Here is a 20,739-nt window from a genome sequence, read left to right as displayed (position 1 = left end):
CGGGGTGCCTGGCCAGCTTGGGTGAGGGGCTGATGGCCAGGCTGGAAGCAGGTATCTAGGATTTATTTATCTTCTATAATTGAAACTTTGTGGCCTTCAGCAGAGCTCAGGGCCAGCCAGGGCAGGCAGGAAGCTTGACTTCCTCCATCATGGAGGACAACCTAAGTCTCCTGCTCTCTCCATCTTTGTGAACAGACTGATGGAGGGAGTGAGGGTGTGATGGTTAATTTGCATATTACTATTTTATTAGATAGGATAATGAGTTCTCAAGAAGAGAAACTAAAAAAAATCATATTTACCATTGCAAAAAAAAATTAAGATAATTAGGAAAATTAGGTGGTAAAAGACCTGTGCTCAGGAAACTATGGGATGTTGAAAAAAGAAATAAGAGAAAAATATAAACAAATGGAAGAATATACTGTATTCATAGATTGGTAGAATCAACATCATGAAAAGGTACATACTATCCAAAACAATCTATAGATTCAATGTAATTCCCATTAAACTACCGATGGCATATTTCACAGATCTAGAACAAACACTCCAAACCTTTATATGAAGCCAAAAAAGACCCCAAATAGCCATAGCAATATTGAGAAAAAGAAACAAAGTTGGAGGGATCACAATACCAGATATCAAGTTATACTACAAAGCAACTGTAATCAAGAAAAATGTACTGGCACAAGAAAAGGCATATAGATCAATAGAATAGAATAGAGAACCCAGAAATTGACCCAAGCCATTATGCTCAATTAATATTTGCAAAGAAGGCAAGAGCATACAATGGATTACAGATAGTCTCTTCTATAAATGGTGTTCAGAAAATTGGACTGGTACATGTAAAAAATGAAACTGTACCACAAACTTACACCATACACAAGAATAAACTCAAAATCTAGCCCTAACCAGTTTGGCTCAGTGGATAGAGCATCGGCCTGCGGACTTAAGGGTCCTGGGTTTGATTCCAGTCAAGGGCATGTACCTTGGTTGCGAGTACATCCCCAGTGTGCGGTGTGCAGGAGGCACCTGATCGATGTTTCTCTCTCATTGATGTTTCTGACTCTATTCCTCTCCCTTCCTCTCTGTAAAAAGTCAATAAAATATATTTTTTAAAAATCTATAAAACACTTAAATGTAAATTGTGAAACTATAATAATCCTAGAAGAAGCCATAGGCAGCAAAATCTCAGACATCTCTCATAGTAATATGTTTGCCGATACATCTCCTAGGGCAGTGGTCGGCAAACTCATTAGTCAACAGAGTCAAATATCAACAGTACAATGATTTAAATTTCTTTTGAGAGCCAAATTTTTTAAACTTAAACTATATAGGTAGGTACATTGTTATTAACTTAATTAGGGTACTCCTAAGGCTTAGGAAGAGCCACACTCAAGGGGCCAAAAAGCCGCAGTCTGCCGACCACGGTCCTAAGGCAATGCAAACTAAGGATAAAATAAACAAATGGGCCTATATCAAAATAAAAATCTTCTGCACAGCAAAAGAAACCACCAACAAAATGAAAAGGGATCCCATTCTATGGGAGTATATATTTGCCAATAATACATCTGACAAGGGGTTAATTTCCAAAATATATAAGGAACTCTTACAACTTAACAAAAGGAAGACAAACACTCCAAATAAAAAATGAGCCAAGGACAAAATAGACACTTCTCCAAAGGGGACATACAGAAGGCCAAGAGATATATGAAAAAATGATCAAAGTCACTAATCATCAGAGAGATGCACATTAACACGACAATGAGGTTTCATCTCACATCTATCAGAATGGCTATCATTAACAAATAAACAAATAACAAGTGCTGGCCAGGATGTGGAAAAAATTGAACCTTAATATACTGCTCTTGGCAATGCAGACTGTTGCAGCCACCATGAAGAACAGTGTAGAGTTTCCTCAAAAAATTAAATATGGAACTTCCATTTAACCATTATCCCACTTCTGGGAATATATCCTAAGAATCCTGAAACACCAATCAGAAATAATACATGCAGCCCTATGTTCACAGCAGTGAAATTTGCAATAGCTAAGCTCTGGAAAAAGCCCAAGTGTCCATCAATAGATGAGTGCATAAAAAAGCTGTGATACATTTATCCCATGGAATACTATGCAGCTATAAAAAACAAGGATCTCTCACCCTTTGAGACAGTATGAATATACCTGGAGAGTATTATGCTAAATGAAATAATCCAGTCAGAGAGAGGTAAGTATCATATGATCTCACTCATATGTGGAATCTAATGAACAAAAAAAAAACTGATGAAAAAAATAGATCCAGAAATAGAATGAATGGTGCAAAATGAGGACTCTCGGTGGGGTGGGGAGGTGCATTGGGAGAGATTAACTGGGAAACATATAAGCATATATGCACAGCCCATGAACACAGACACTAGTGTGGTGAAGGCCTGGGAGGGGTGGATGGGGGGGTGGAGGGGGTCAATGTGGAAAGAAAAAGGCCACATCAGTAAATCTTTCAACAATAAGATAGATTAAAGACACACAAACAAACAAAAAAAAAAACAACTAAGGAGCCTGTACTCATGGATCTCAATTTCCAGTGTGGGGATCAAAGATGAAGAATTACATAGATATAACAGCACATGGTGATAAAACATATGAAAATCCAATCTGCATAAGGAATATGTTCATAGTAGCATTATTTACAATAGCCAAGATATGGAAACAGCCCAAGTGCCCATCAGTAGATGAGTGGATAAAAAAAACTGTTGTACATTTCACAAGGGAATACTATTCAGCTGTAAAAAGGAAGGAACTCAGGTTTTATTTCTGGTCAGGTCACAGCATGGATGGACGTGAAGATTATTATGCTAAGCAAAAGAAGCTAGAGAAAGATAAATTCCACGTGATTTCACTTATATGTGTAATCTAGTGAACAAAATAAACTGACAAAATAGAACCAGAGTCATGGATACATGGAATGGAGGGGAGAGGATGGTGGGGGCTGGATAAAAGAAGGTGAGCAGATTAGCCAAAGAACATACATACATAGCCCTGGGCACAGACAACAGTAGGGTGAAGGTCAGGGTAGGAGGTGTGGGGACTGGGAGGAAGTGAACAAAGGGCGTGAAATGGGGGACATGTGTAATAGTGTCAACAATAAATAAAAAATGTTTATTTAGTGGAAAAAATTATTGTTAAAAGCCAATGTGCATTATTAAAAGGAGAACCCCTTTCTTTCTCCACACTTCTCATGAGGCTGGGTATCTGATTTCTAAATCCTTTGCATATTACAAGTAAGAAGAGGAGCTACAAAAAGCAGGCACACTGACAGTAAAATTGACAGCTGGCAGTCTTATAAGAGATGGGGAAGAGACAGGAAAGCAATAAAGCCCTAGAAAATAACTAAAAAAAATAACAGCAATCGAGGTTAATTTTGCAAGGGAAGAATCAGACCTCAAGGGCATCATGCATAATAACATAATATACTATTTCCCCTGGCTGGTTGGTTGGAACATGGTCCTGTGCATCAAAGGGTCTCAGGTTTGATTCTGGTCAGGTCACATACCTGGGTTGCAGATTCGATCCCTGGTTGAGGTTTATTGGAGGCAAATGGTAGATGTTTCTCTCTAACATTGATGTTTATCTTTCTATCCATCTCTCTCTTCTCTCTCTCTAAAATCAATAAAAAACATAATGTACTATTTAGATTCCAAATAATGTCCCTAACTAATTAAAACATTATCCAAAAAGAAAAGGTTAAAAAATACATATATTTTTCAACTACACCCCTCCCTCTGCTCTCTGGCAATAAATATGATGTTGTATGCCAACTATACTTTAATAAAACATTTTTTCTCTGATTAGAGAAACAGGAAGATATTCTAAGAAGCAACAGTCTTCTCAAGTGCCCACCTTTAACTTGTGTGAAATATGAAAATAAAGACACCTATTAATTAAGTCTTATTTTAATTTTAATTTCTTTTTACTTCAGTATATATTAGCTTTAATCAAAATGAAGATAGAGGCAGGCTTGTTTTATTCCAAAGGAGAGTGGTTAATAAACCTCAGCTACCTTGAAAGCTGAGCTGATTGGAATGACTCATTACTGAAGGTTCTTCATAGATGGTTTCTTGAACTTTATATAGCAAGTTAGTCAGCATGAGTGATTTTTTTCCCTAACTTGTCCATCACAGACAGAAAATTGCCTACACTGAAATATCTGCTAAATTGACCCTCAATTAATTAATTTCTGGGCATGGTAAAGTCACAGAGCTCTTTAGGCAATGAGCTACTAAATGCTAAACTGGCTGCAAATCCCTTTGAGCAAAACGATAATGTTTGGGATCACAACAATAAAGGTGTAAAAGACACCAGTCCTACGTTGTTAGAATCAATGTTTTCTACTTAAATTATATACATACTTTGTAAACATGAAAATGGTATTTATTCTTATAATATGTGGCCTCTTTCCAAAACTTCATTCCCTAATATATTAGAAAAAAACATATTTATCCTTTCATCCTATGAAAAGGTAGCTGGAAATGCTTTAATGTATCTTCTTGTTATTCTGGGTGGGTACTTTTATCTACCTGTGGCAAATAATGTGAGGATAAGCACAAGAGATCTATAAACTTAGTATTTTAAAAATTTAGTATAGTTAATAATTACCTTTGGAAGAGAAAAAGAAATAAAAACTTCCATGTTGAGCCAATGTGCAATGGAGATTTGGGGAGAGAGAAAACATTTATTCAACACTGACAAAATTATGATTCTTCAAATATTGTGTTTTATCCTATCAGTCTCTAAATTCTGAAAATTATATTCTAAAATTAAAATTAGGGTTATATATCCTAAGCTTCATGTATCTTTTCTGAATTATTAGATTAAACTGTACAGCTTTATTGCTGATGCCAAATAAATGATTATATTTATATGTCTCTTTAAATTTGAATAACAGCCTATTTCTAGTATAGATAAGACAATCAGTTAACAAGTTATAGTTGTGCTAATTTTCTCTTATATTGAAGCGACGTATTTTGAATTGATTGAGGAAAGAATGCTTCAGACAATTTTTAGTCTAGAGACTCATAAGCCTGACTTTTTTCAAAGGACCTTTACTTTTATACTTCTGAGAGTCTAATAAGTAGTTCTTGGGATTGAAACTAATTGTAAGGGCATATAAATTAGATTAGTTTCTGATCCTATATATTGCTGCTCTAAGTTGGCTGAGGATGCTGTGCAGCAGGAGAAGTGTAATAGGTAACCGTTAGGAATAAATGTGCTTATTATTTATTTTTAGTGTGGTGAAAAAATAATTCTCTCTCTCTCTCTCTCTCTCTCACACACACACACACACACACACACACACACACACACACACGAGAGAGAGAGAGAGAGAGAGAGAGAGAGAGAGAGAGAGAGAGAGAGAGAGAGAATCATGGATTATTTTGGGGCTACATTCTAAACTGGTAGAGCATTCCTTCTCTGCACTGCTTTGAGGAGAAAGTATTTCTCCCCTCCCTTCTTCTCCCCTCTCCCCCTCATTTTCTTTTCTCTCTTCTACTCTCTCCTCTTCTGTCTTCTCCTTTCTAATTCTTTAGTAGCAGTGAGAAAGTATTATCAAAACTGTTAGGCAAAGAAGATACCCCAGCATATCTTGGACAGAAGGTAATATTTCTAACACTTGGCATGCATGTTCTGTTTCTAATGCAATTTTTGGTCTGGTTTTGAGGTAGGGATGGTGAATCCTGTTGGGTTTAGTTAGTTGTTTGTTCACTTTGAATGTATTCATGTACTATGTCATACAGTAGTTTCTGTTAAGCCGGATTAAATGAGGCTGATTGAGCTTCACAGTAAGCATGCTGCCGGAATCTGCTTAGCAAGAAGTGCAATTGAAATTGAATGCTTCAGTAGACAAACACAGGCGAGTCTATATACTTCTTTATATACTTGCTAATATACTGGTTTTATATTTGCGTGGCTTTCAATCTCTCGGATCAGATGCTTTTTCTCCTTTAAAATTAGATGATGTCGTGCAGTCAGAAATCATGTGTGTATGCAGCACGTGTGGAGAGTTGTCCAGCAGGTTCCCGGGAATGCTGATGAGGTCTGGGATAAAAGATTTGGCTAATGTCAGTGACCCCAGTTAATTGTCCAGCTTCTTCCTTGTTTTGTGTGTATTTGTTTTGAAAACGCTTATGCTTTAGTACAATCACTAGTATGGGAGAAAGTACGGTCTTTTCAGTGTAGGAACTGTGATAGAAAATTACAGAGATTGCCTTTTCCGTGAGTACAAAGTCAGTAGGGAAATACTTTAGGAATCTTCATCTGGCTGTATATCTATGGTTCATAATATATAGGTAGAAAATATTTTTGATACACAAGAGAACTAGATGCAAGGTTTTTAAGGTGGCTAAAAATGATTACAATCTTTTACTGAACATGAATGAAGTCAGTGTTTAAAAATTAGAGGCAAAAAAGAGACATGGGAGAAAGATCTATTTTCTTATGCATGATTTTATACTATTCTAATGTAATTAAGTGCATATTTATCTTTTTGCGGTTGAGAGTTGAGTTGTTGCTATTTGGAACAAAGCACAAATAGACTGTTTGCATACCTGTTACACTGGGGATGTTTTATTTTGAATTAATTTTTTTAATTACAGTTTATACTTAATATAAATTTGTGTTCATTTCACGTGTACAGCATTGTGATTAGATAATCATTTACTTTACAAAGTGTTTTCCCTGATATTTCTAGTACCCACCTGGCACCATACATAGTTATTACATTATTATTGAATGCATTTTCTATGTTGCATAGTTTTGTATATTTAAACACTGATATTTCTATGTTAGATACTATCTAGAAGGCAAAAACCTGCAAAGAATCTATTTCAGCATTCCTGACAAAATCATACACACGAACTGAATTATCTCTTATTTAACTCATACCACAGAAGAGTTAATGTTGCTAATGTACTATTTACTACATTGTACTAGAGACAAAATATACACTGCATGTGTCTCCCCCATTACATCAATGGTTTAATTCTAAATCATTCTTTATTCAATTCTGTATCATCATACCTGGCATATACTATTTTTGTGAAATATGTAAATCAATGGATAAAATCAATCATATTTGGTCTCAAGCAAACTGAATAGATGTATAAAAGATTAGATTATATCAATATAAAATATGAGGGTTTTAGTCTATTTTTTTTAGGTAGATGCTCTATTTGACTGCCCATATTCTAATCAGTAATTCACTTATGTGTTTAGAAAGATCTGAAAGGGATATTCATTATCTTAGACATTGAAAAGCATCTTGTAAAAATAACAGAGATGCAAAGTTCATTTAAAAATGTATTTTAAAACCAAATAAAACTTTAAAGTAGATATGTATATACTGACTGCTCTTTAGGAGTAAACATAAAAGACATTAATTGTCTGAATTATTCAATTTATATAAAAAAGAAAGATAAAGCTGCTTGTAAGCTTCTGGAACCATGAGTTTTGAGTTAGCTGTACAGACCTTATAACAATCCCCATTCTTACAACTGGGATGTACCTCTCAAAAGCAAACAACCTGTAGTCAATACATACCTGGGCAAAAATGCCCAAGTGAAGGTCATGGTCAACCAAAAGGGAAATCAATCTCTGTACTCAGACAATCATCAATGAAAATGTGGAATAAAATAAATCCAACCCTAATCTTGTTTTCACTCATAATACTTTTAAAAGTATACAAAAACAACCCACACCAAAACAACTGAAGGCAACATAATCATTTCACAAACTAGATAAGGAAATAATTTGCCATCTCCATTCATTTGAAAGTTTGCCCAACCCCTGAAATTTCAGAAAACCGTTTTGTTATCTGTAGTCCAGTTGTGTATATGTATGTATAATATGTGTAGGTGTAGATTTATTTTTTTCTATTTTTTCTCTATTTTTATGATATTTAAAGTAATACTTGTAAAAAATATTTGACAAATAAAATGTATAAGGGAGAAATTAGAAATCCCTCTATATTCTAACCTCCTAGAGTTTACTGGTGTTTGGTTCTTCAACTTTTTTTATGCATTTACAGGTGTATATACATTTTCTCTCTATCATAAAAAAGTGGGATCACTGTATACAGAGTTACACAACTAACTCATTTTCTGATTTATCATAATCTTTAGTACCATAACAAAATTCTACATCATTATTTTAAATGTCAGCATAAAATTTCACTGTATGACCACCCCCCAAATTTATTTAACCAGTCTCCAACTGGTGGCTAATACATGGTTAATTTTAAACTACACAGAATTTATACTTAGGAGCTGGAAAAGACCTTAAAGAGTATGTCATGGAATCCAAAATTGTCACTTTAAAGATGAAAATAAGCCCAGATACTGAAGCATATTAATCAAAGGAGTACAGGTCAGCTTGATGGTAGATAGGGTAATGTGGGCACAGCGACTCCCAATATTTAGAACTCTAGAGTCATCCATCCGGGCTTGATTCCTAGCCCCATCACTTACTAGCTGAACCACTTTTGTCAATCATGTAACATGTCTGGGATTCAGTTTTCTATTTCAATAAGGGCAATAATAATACCATTATTGGAAAATTCAATCTTGTTGTCAAGAGTAAATTTGTTATAAAGTATTTAGAATATTACCTTGGCAATAAAGTAATAAGTGCTAATTATTGTTCTAGACTGAATGTTTGTGTCCCCCTAATCCCTCTGCTCAAAATTCATATGTTTAAATGCTAACCCCCAATGTGATAATATTAGGAGGTAGGGCCTTGGGGATGATTAGGTCATGAGGGCTCTAACTTCATGAATGGGATTAATCTATAATAATAAAAGGGTAATATGCTAATTAGACCAGACATCCCTCCAGACATCATTCCGGATGTCCTTCCTGAAGAAGCTGGGGCTGGAGGGAAGCCAGCCGGGGTCCTGGGTGCCTGCGGGCGGCCCAAGGGAAGCCAGTCCCGGTCATAGGTGCCAGAGGGAAGCCGATGCTAGCAGCTGGGGGAAGGAAGGCCTACTCTTGCACGAATTTTCATGCATCAGGCCTCTAGTATCCTTATAAGAGAGACAAGAGAATTCTCTCCTCCCTATCACCATGTGAGGACATCAAGAAGACAGAGCTGTCTGAGAATCAGAAAGTTGGTAGACACTGATGTGCAAGGACCTTCATCATGAACCTACAGCCTCCAGAACTGTGACAAATAAAGGCTTGTTGTTTAAGTCACCTATTCTATGGTACTTTGCTACAGTAGCCTGAAGTAAGCGATTATTATTATTGTTTTATTATAGCAATGTACTTGAAATTTATTTTATAAAAGTATTAAAATTTCTGTTCTTTGTATGTGTAGAATAGAAAACATAAACTTCTAATTGTTATTTAAGATTTTGGTATTTATATTCATAGTACTTCTTAATTATTCTTTTCTAAAATATGAAACTATGTGATCAGCTACAGTGAGACATTTTAAGAATTCTAAAGGGTTTAAGTATATCCAATTGAAACGGAACTTAAATATGAACAAACATTTATTTGAGTTATCAGTCACCTATATAAAACTCTTCGGAATGAAGAATGGAGGGGGAAAAGACAGTAAAAATCATCAGTCCTACTGTATTTTCATCCATATTAAAAACTCTAAACTCCAAAGGATACACCAGTGTATATGTATTGGTTCTTAAGCAGTAAGAACACCTGCTCCAGGTAGTTATTAACCATTTGCAGGAAACAGCCATGGTGGTCTCAGCTCTTTGTGACTTGTAAGATTCACAGTTCCTTTAATATTAGTGGTATTATTGCTTTTCTGCTATTTTATTCTTTATTTTTTACTTAAAACAGATTAGACTGAAGTATATTAACAGAATCCAGATACCAGGACATCTTTGAAGAGCAAGAACCAAGTCTAACAACCACCAGGAGAAGCAGGAGCTCTGAGTCCCAAATCAGAATATTTCAGTTCTCATCCTGAAGCTGATGCCCTCAGTATCTGCCAAGCTACACGGTCCATTGTTCACTACTGTTCAAAATAATGAAATTGTAGGTTATAGAAGAATTTGGCACTTCAATATGATCCAATAGCTTATTTTATTTTATTGTTGACACTATTACTATTGTCCTCTATTTCCCATTTTTGCCCCCCTCTACCCAGACCTGCCTCTCCCTCTCTCTGGATATCACCACACCATTGTCTGTGTAAATAGGGTATGCATATATGCTTTTGGCTATTCTCTTCACCTCCCTTCATTCTGTCCACCTTCTCCCCATACCTTCTCTCTGACACCTGTCAGTCTGTACCATGAATCTATGATTCTGGTTCTATTTTGTCAGTTTATTTTGTTAATTAGATTCCACATATAAATGAGATCATATGGTATTTTTCTTTCTCTGACTGGTTTATTTCACTTAGCATAGTATTCTGCATAGTATTCTGTGTGTAAATGTACCTCAACTTTTATATCCACTCATCTACTGAAGGGCATTTGGGATGTTTCCAGGTCTTAGATATTGCAAATAATTCTGCTATGAATATAGGGGTGCATATGTTATTTCTGATTTATGATTTGGGATTCTTCGATATATTCCAAGAAGTTGGATCACTGGAACTTAAGGCAAATCCATTTTTTATTTTACTGTTTTCCACATGCTTGCACCAGTGTGCATTCTTTTTTAAAAAAAAATATATATTTTTTATTGAATTTTTACAGAGAGGAAGGGAGAGAGATAGAGAGTTAGAAACATCGATGAGAGAGAGACATCGATCAGCTGCCTCCTGCACATCTCCTACTGGGGATGTGCCCGCAACCCAGGTACATGCCCTTGACCGGAATCGAACCTGGGACCTTTCAGTCCGCAGGCCGACGCTCTATCCACAGAGCCAAACCGGTTTTGGCAAGTGTGCATTCTTATAAACAGTTCATGAGGGTCCCCTTTTCTCCATATCCTCACCAGTACTTCTTGTTTGTTGATTTATTGCTGATAGTCATTCTGGCAGGTTGTAAGTTATATGTTTTCTGATTTTCATTTTAATTTTCCTGATGATTAGCAACTGAGCATTTTTTTTTCATATGTCTATTGGCCATCAATATGTCCTCTTTGGAGAAGTGCCTATTCAGGTCATTTGTCCATTTTTAATTGGATTCTTTGTCTTCCATTTGTTGAGTTATGAGTACATTATATATTTTGGAAATTAACCCCTTATCAGATGTATCATTGGCAAATACGTTCTCACATGAAGTGGACTCCCTTTTCATTTTGTTGATGGTTTCTTTTGCTGTGCAGAAACTTTTTAGTTTGATGTAGTCCCATTTGTTTATTTTTCCTTTGCTTCCCTTGCTTGAAGAGATAGATAGGCAAAGATATTGCCATGAGGGATTTCTGAGATTTTACTTCCTATGTCTTCTTTTAAGATTATTATAGTTTCATGACTTACATTTAAGTATTTTATCCATTTTATACTGTGAATTTTTTCAAAGACATTTGTCCTTGTGGAAGGAAATAATTCAACTTTCACCCAAAGATTGTGACTTCTCAGAATTCATGATGCATGAGTAAATTAGCTATTTTGATGTTAATTTTGCTTTTTTATTAAATGTTAGTTCAGACATACATTGGTTTTGCTTCTTAACACTTTCCTTTACAAAGCCCACATATTCCTATTATCAATGGCCAGCTTGTTAAGAGTTTTTTCTAGAGCACTGTGGCTGTCAACTCAGACTAATGGAAATGCTAATTACCCTAAGTGTTTCATCCACTCTGATTTCTGGTGTGACTACATAGCTGGTAGATACCTGTATATATACACTGAGACAGAAACAAGCCTTCCGTTGAAAGATGAGATGTGTCAAGTGCCAAAAAAATTGTCAATACAAGTTATTTTCTAAACTGTAGAGGTAGGTAAGCAAAAAGAGAATTTGTATTGACAGTATAAGATGAGACAAAGTCTACAGTGATAAAATCTAGTTAACAAATTAAATAACACTTGTTGCTATTTTTCAAACCTGCACTGACACCTTTGTAGCAAATTTAATTACATCTTTGTTAATGCATTTGCCTGTTATTGGCAACTAACTATATATTTCTTTGTATTTATTTTGCCATCTCCACATAAAAAAGTGTGTTTCTTAATATCTAATCAAACTTTTAATCTTATTGTTCTTAAGATTTTGTTAATGTAAATGATGAAAAAAACAGTTATCAGTCTAAGACTCCTGGGTTTTCCAATGTTCTAACATGCCCTCTGCAAGTCACTTACTAAATAAGACAATTTGAGATCATCTTACTATAGAACCCTAGAAAGTGTGTAAATATGAGTGAAAGCATATGTAAACTGACAATACATTTTTACTAAATTTATATGCCAATTTTTGAGACTACCTTGTAAGTACTGGCTCTACATGTAGCCCGAAACATATTTTCCAACTCAGAAAATATGTCATTAAACTATGTTTTAAAATATTTTTGTTGTTGTGCATTTTCATTGCAAAAAAAACTCATTTAAAGGCTTAAGCAGTATCATGGTGCTTTAGTCTTTTAGCAGAAGGACAATTAGTTCAGACGTAACTTTCCTGCCATTTTCCTGATTAGTGCCACTTTACTGCCTGCATTTGGCAGATGGCTATTTCATTACTAATCAAGATAAACTCTAGAATAATACGGGTATTCAAGTGATATTTACTGTCTCCTTAGAATTGCCTCAGGCTCATCCACAGGTTGGAATATATGTTTTAAATATATTTCAATGCCAAAGATGGATTAGAAAACATCTTTTGTTTCCTGGTGTATTCTGACAGCTCCTTTGGGTTAATTATATTTATGTAAGATCTACAATGTAACTGTGAAAAGTCAGCCATTTCCAGAATATAATAAATATATAACAAGAAATGCAATTATAAATTTAAAGCTGATAAACTCTGGCATTTAGTCAGTTATTTGATTATTATAATTAGGTTGCCCTAGCACTTATGGTACTGAGATCTATCTTCTTTATTTTCTATGAATAAAATTATAATTTGGATATAGACATATTTAAGGGATTTAATAACATTTTATAAGAGTCAAATATTATATCTGTTTAATGATGATGGAAATAAGAGCTAAAGTGATGAAGGCTTCATCCTTCATTAAGGAGGGTTAATAAAAAAAGTATTAGCAAAATACATCATGTTCCATTGCTAATTCACCACAATGACTCAATAAATCACCAGGTATTTATTAAGTGCTTTTTGTGTGTCAGGAACATGTAGAAAAATTATTAATTAATTGTTTAAGTAAAGGCTACAGCTAAATGCTAAGCCTATTTAGAAGCTGGTACATTTATGCTAAGAAGCATTGGCTATATGTGGTCAAGCAATTTTTACACACTGATTATAATGTACCCATAATAATAAGAAATGTATTTAATAATCAGTTAGAGGATTTAAAAATGTTGTAAACAACAGTAAACTTTGGATAGGGCTTGATGATATCGTTTCTGAAGTATACAAATCATCTTCCTGTCTTTTAATCCTTTTTTTCCCTGAAGTCTGGACAAAAATTACTTTATACATTCAATTTTCCTACTTATTAGTCCCCATGGGAAAAGTTTTGATGGAAGAAGAAGTTAAAATAAGAAACTGGCCCTGACCCATTTGGCTGAGTGGATAAAGCGTCGGCCTGCGGACTGAGGGGTCCTGGGTTCGATTCCGTTCAAGGGCATATACCTTGGTTGCCGGCACATCCCCAGTCGGGGGTGTGCAGGAGGCAGCTGATCGAGGTTTCTCTCTCATCGATGTTTCTAGCTCTCTATCTCTCTCCCTTCCTCTCTGTAAAAAATCAATAAAATATATTTTAAAAAAAGAAACTGGAGATGATCTGTGAGTTGATTTCAATTATCCATGCTTATTATACATTGGTATAATGGCTAAGTATAAGTTGACTATAATATCAAAATACAACCTAAGGATACATAAAAGAAGGCATCAATATTTTTGTTCTAATTTCAAAAGTGACTAGACCCTTCCTCAATGAAGAAACAAAAAGAAAAGCAGATAGTATGGAGAATTTTACTACCGTATAAAGCCCTGAATGAGTTTTACAACTACTATAAGATTTGAAAGGCAAAGGGCTTTAATTGAATATTAATTTTCAGTTGAGGAAGTTTAGTAGGATACAAATGAAATAGACATTACCATTTAAGACAGAACCTCTAGTAGTCCAATAAAGAGGTTAAATAAGCTTCTATATGCCATCAATGGTGTTTACTCTGATAAACTGTAAAACAGTTTTGGCTATGTGTAAGATTATGTGGAACTGCCAGCAGCAGGTGTATTTGAATCCCTCTCCGTTTTCTTCACCCATATCTAAATAACAAGAGTTTAAAAAGAAATTTCTAATCGAAACTGCTGAAATATATGGTCATTACTGAAAAATAAATTTTTCAAAAGTTAAGAAATATAAAAAAATGAGAAACATGTAAGTAGCAAGAAGATAGCAGTCAGATGCTGGAAAACACCCTCAATATAGATGAGCTATTAGCTGATGCTGGCGGTTCCTCCTTTAAATGAGCGAAACTTTGCTTTACTGAATGAAATACTAGGGATGACTTAAAACTTGGGCAGTTCTCGATTATTTACAAGAATGTGGTTTTAAAGTGGTATGGATATTTGTAAATTGTGTATATTTAACCAAATTGGTTATATGTTACATAATATATTATGAAACTATTTTTTGAGTGGGCATGGTGATTTTAACTTTCTAATTTCATTTTAGGTTTACAGTGGCAAGGGGGGGGGGGGATAGAGGGCAAGGGAAAACCAGATTGAGATTTAAAAGATGCTAAAGGTAATCTATTCCCAGTTAATGTAGACTTAGTTATTTTGATGTTCTGTCAAACAATCATTGAAAAAGTTCTCTTTGTTTTACATTTGTAGATTTTGCAGATGTCCCCAGAAGGCGTAATTTTAATAGTGAAAGAACATAAATGACCTAAATTTCTAAGCATGTAAGGTTTTTGTGCACATATCAATATGCATTACCGTCACAGAAAGCAGCGTTAGTCAGACTTCATGTTATTAATGGAAATACTAGAGTCCTCAAGGAGACAGTAGTGATAGTTAGGGGTGAGATAAAGTCACTAATCATCCAAGAGATGCAAATTCAAATGACAATAGGTATCACCTTACACTTATCAGAATGGCTGTCATTAAAAAAAATCAACAAATAACAAGTGCTGGCAAAGTGTGGAGAAAAGGGAACCCTAGTGTACTATTGGTAAGAGTGCAGACTGGTGCAACCACTGTGGAAACCAGTATGGAGTTTCCTCAAAAAATTAAAAATGGAACTGCCTCTTGACCCAGCGATTTACCTTCAGGAAATATAACCTAAGAATCCAGAAATGCTAATTTGAATGAATATGTGCACTCATATGTTCATTGCAGTGTTATTCACAATAGTCAAAAGTTGAAAGCTGCCCAAGTGCGTATCAGTAGATGAGTACATAAGAAAGTCATGGTACATTTACACAATAAATTACTTCTTAGCCTGAAAAAAAAAAAAAAGAAAGAAAAGAGAGAAAAAGAAATCTTACCTTTTTGCAATAGCATGGACAGAACTGGAGATTTTTATACTAAGTGAAATAAGCAGGTCAGAGAAAGACAAATACCATATGATCTCACTTATATGTGGAATCTAATGAAGAAAATAAACTGAGGAACAACATAGAAACAAAGAAATGGATACAGGGAACAGACCAACTTTCAGAGGGGAGGAGTTTAGGGGTTTGGATGAAAGAAAGCGAAGGGATTAAGCAAAAACACCCACACATATATTTATGTAACACATAGGCACAGACAACGGTGTGGCTATAGCCAGAGGGAAAGGGGGGTGAGGGTAGTAGAGGTGGTAAAAGGGAGTATAAATGGGGATGGAAAGAGACTTTAAATTTAATTAAACACAAAGAAGAAAAGTCAAATCTCACCGCCCAGAGACAATAACAGCTGTTAAGTTTTGGTATAATTCTTCTACTTTTCATTTACTATATGTATTTACAAACAGTTATATGCGCTCCTTATAAAAGTTTGATTATATATGCATATATAAATATATAACTAGTTTAACCCTTACTCTCTTCATTCAACAAAATAAATATCATCCTTTGTCATTGAATATTTAGGCATGATGCATTGGCTGCATGATACTGGTGCACCATAATATATTTAACCAATGATCTATTCTCTATTTATGTTGTTTTTAATATTTTTATTTTTAATAATTATGTCTTTGAACATATAGAAAAATATTTGTCCATCTATGGTTATCTTCTAGAAAGCAGAAAGTTAGGTCCATAGGTATGAATAACTATAAGGATATTTATATGTTGCTAAATCAGTTTCTTGTTAACTTTTACCACTTACTGAACTTAACAAGAATGTGCAAAAATATTATTTAACCTTATACTTAATAATATATATATCCAACTAAAAAGTAAAAAAGAAAACACCTCACAAATTCATTGTTTTAATGATAATATACTTGTTATTAAGCTTGAATCACTGTATATTTATTGGCCTGTGTATTTCTTTATTTTGATTTCTTCAAATCCTCTGCAATTTTTTCTAATGGGGGTTAAAATATTTTCTTATTGATATATAAGAACACTTTATATAATAATGATATTAATCTGTTATTTTATTTATTGAAAATATGTTACGTAAGTTTATTATTTGAATTATTTGAATTTTAGTTTTGTTTATGGCATTTTTAATTAAATTTACTGAGGTGACAATAGTTAATAAGAGTATATAGGCTTCAAGTGTACAATTCTATGATACATCATCTGTGTATTGCATTGTGTACCCACCAACCAAAGTCAAATCTTCTTTTGTCAACATATATTTGATCACCTTTACCCTTTACTACCCACTCCACCCCCTTCCCTATGATAACTACCATACTGCTGTCTGTGTCATATTTATGTTTGTTTTTATTGTTTGTTCATTTGTTGCTTTAAGCTTTATATCACACATGTGAGTGAAACCATATGGTTCTTGATTTTTTTGTCTGATTATTTTGGTTAGAGTGATATTTTCAAGATCCATCCATGTTATCACAACTGGCAGTATGTTACCATTTCTTATAGCTGAGTAGTATTCCATTGTCTAAATGTACCACATCTTCTGAATCCAATCATCTATCAAAGTAGTTTCTATGTCTTGGCCACCATGAATAATGCTGCAATGAACAGGGTGCATATACCTTTGTGAATAAATGTTTTCAAAATTTTGGGGTAGGTATCCATAAGAAAGAGTGATTGGTCATATGGTAACTTTATTCTTAATTTTTTGGGGTGCCTCCATATTATTTTCCAAAGTGGCTGTATCAGTTCACATTCCCACTAGCAGTGAATGAGGGTTCCTTTTTCTCCACAACCTCTCTAACACTTATTACTTGTCTCATTGATAATAGCCATTCTAACAAGTGGAGGTAGTATCTCATTGTAGTTTCAATTTGCTTTTCCCTAATAGCTAGTGAAATTGAGCAGTTTTTCATATATCTGTTGGCCATTTCTATGTCTTCTTGGGAGAGGTGTCTATTAAGGTCTTCTCCCAATTTTTAATTATTTTTGTTTGTTTGTTTGGTGTTAAGTTGTGTGAGTTCTTTATATATTTTGGATACTAACCCCTTGTTGGAGCTGTTGTTTATAAGTATCTTCTCTCATTTGGTTGATTTCTTTTTTGTTTTGTTGGCAATTTCTTTTGCTGTGCAGAATCTTTTAAACCTTAAATGATAAATTACATAGATGAAGACATAGGTACTAAACTTATGGACCTCGGTCTTAGAGAAGATTTTATTAATTTGACCCCAAAGGCAAGGGAAGTAAAGGCAAAAATAAATGGATGGAAGCCCTGGCCATGTGGTTCAGTTGGTTGGAGCATTGTCCTGTATACCAAAAAGATTGTGGGTTCACTTCCTGGTTAGGGCACATACCTAAGTTGCAGTTTTCACCCCCAGTGGGAGCAAGTGTGTGAGGCAACTGATGGATGTTTCTCTCTCACACTGATGTTTTTCTCTGTGTGTCTCTCCCTTCCTCTCTCTCTAGAAAAAAATCAATGAAAACACATCCTTGGGTGAGGACAAAAAATTAAATAAATGAATAAATGGGACTGTTTATGGCATTTTGGCATATAGAAGGGTTTTCAAAATTTTGTCATCACATAGACTTATTCAGCAGTTCTTATAATTAGAAAGTCCTTACCAATCCAACAAATTAACCCTATTTCCTCATTAAATATTTTCCATTGAACTACTTTGTCCATTTGGAATGAATTTTGATATTAGGTGTGAGTAATTATACAGCTTTGTTATTTTTTTCAATTAGCTAAAATTATTGTTTCTTAAGAATTTATTGAATAATACTTCCTTTTTCCATTGCATTATGATGCCATGATTCTGAAAAAGTTGTGTTTTCCTTGTGCATTCCAAAATGTTAGCTCTAGCCAGTTTGGCTCAGTGGATAGAGCATCAGCTTGTGGACTGAAGGGTCCAGGTTTGATTCTGGTCAAGGCTACTTACCTCAGCTGAAGGTTCAATCCTCGACCCTAGTTAGGGGTGTGCAGAGGCAACCAATCGATGTGTGTCTCTTACATTGATGTTTCTCTCTGTGTGTCTCTCCCTCTCCCTTCCACTCTCTAAAAAACCAATGGGAAAATATCCTCGGATGAGAATTAACAAAATGTTACCAATAGTTCTGTATATACACACATTCCATGCTCTTTGATCACAGGTGCCATAGTTTCTTTAAATGCTTTTTATCTCCACCCTCTTAGGACCTAGAATAAGTGTTAGATACAGCAATAGGTTTTCAATATGGCACAGTGGCTAAGGTTTATGCCTCTAAACCTAAACTTTCTCGGTTTGAATTCAGGCTCTGTCAAAGATTACTTTTTGCAAGTAACTTAACTTCTCTAAGTCTCAGTTTCCTCATCTATGAAATAAGGGCAAGAAATCATACCTGTCATTTTGGAGATTTTGTGAGAATTAAATGAGATAAAACATGCAAAAGTAATTAAGCCAGTGTCTGGCACAGAATGAGTACTCAAGTGTTGACACTATCTAAATCACTATTATTGTTTTTAATCCTATTATTACTTATGCAGTAGCAATGGTGAGGGCCAGCAGTGACTATAAGAGGGCCTTATAAGGACAGAAAAGTTCACTGCTTCCTGGATTGAAGCTAATCTAGAAGCAGAGGCACTCTCAGATATAACATTGTAATGATAGTCATTGTGGTCTCCTCTTTGTCCTCCATAATGTTATACACCAAAAAGAATCAAAGGACAAGGATGGGGGGGGGTGTCAGAAAAGGATTTTCTAGGCACGTAGGTTATGTACTTGTTCTATCATTTAAAAAAAACAATAGAAGAATATGATCATTTTCCCTTATTGGTTGTAGTGGGGTGCTAAGATATAAATTATTTTAAACACCTTCTTCATTGACCTGATTTCTCCTTAAATGAAACTGAAATCATAGCATGTTACACAAAGGAAGCATCTAATCCAAACCTCTTATTTTACAGATGAAGACACAGACTAGCACAGAAAATTTAATTGGTTTACCCAAGATTACTCAGGTAGTTACGTGTTGAACTTAGATTTTGAACTCAGGATTTCTGAAATATAGCCACATGTTTTGTTTGGTTTTTATATTTGTTTTTGCGAATCCTCACCCAAGAATATTTTTTCCATTGATTTTTAGAGAGAGTGAGAGGGAGGGAAGAGGTAGAGAGAGAGAAACATCAATGTGAGAGAGATACATTGATCGGTTGCTTCCCCCACACACCCTGACTTCGGCCAGGATAGAACCTGCGACCAAGATACTTGCCCTGGACCGGGAATTGAACTCAAGACTCTTGGGTTAGAGGGCCAACACTCCAACCACTGAGGCATACTGGTCAGGGCACCATATGTTTTTAAATTGCCTCCCTAGCCATAACTTAATTGGGAAATGGATATAGAATAAGAAGAAAACATACATAATTCTTACAGTATCATTTCAATAAATTTCTAAGATTCCTAGTTCTAGGGTAAAATAGCAATGCTGTTTTGTGTTGCAAAGTACAGTTAGTGGATGACAATCAGAAGTTTCAATTAGAGATCAAAATACTATTAATCCTGAAATTGATAGGACTAACATATTTACTTAAATATAATTATCAAATTTGAGGTTAAAAATAAAATTATGATTCAAATGGGCTTGGTCTGGTAATAAGGTAATGTAAAGCCAGTTATTCCAAGTTGGTACTGATTGATCACAGTGATTGTCTGCAGAACAATGACTTTTCATATACAAGCACTTATTTCACAAATGCAACTTATTTTTCATTGGTATTATTACTTGATCTCTTTATTACTAACAGGTGATCCAGAGACAGACATTCAAATCTACACTAATAAAAGAGAAAAATGGTAATTGGCGTACAACCGCTACCCTTTTCATTGGCTAATCAGGGAAATATGCAAATCAACTGCCAACTAAGATTAGCAGTTAATTGACAACAAAGATGGAGGTTAATTTGCATATGTAGGCACAATGCAGGGAGGCGAAAGGGAAAGCAGGAAGAAGCCCCCTGCCACTGACAGTGATCGGAAACCCAGGGGGGAGCTAAGAGCCGGGGGGCAGGGCAAAGGTGGCCTTGTTTGCCCGGCCCCCCAGCCATGATCGGAGAATCCGGCGCCTTTGCCGCCCTGGCCAGTGAT

The sequence above is a fragment of the Myotis davidii genome, unplaced genomic scaffold, assembly GCF_000327345.1.
Source record: "Myotis davidii unplaced genomic scaffold, ASM32734v1 scaffold652, whole genome shotgun sequence".
Taxonomy (NCBI): Eukaryota; Metazoa; Chordata; class Mammalia; order Chiroptera; family Vespertilionidae; genus Myotis; species Myotis davidii.
Note: the sequence above shows the minus strand (reverse complement) of the source record.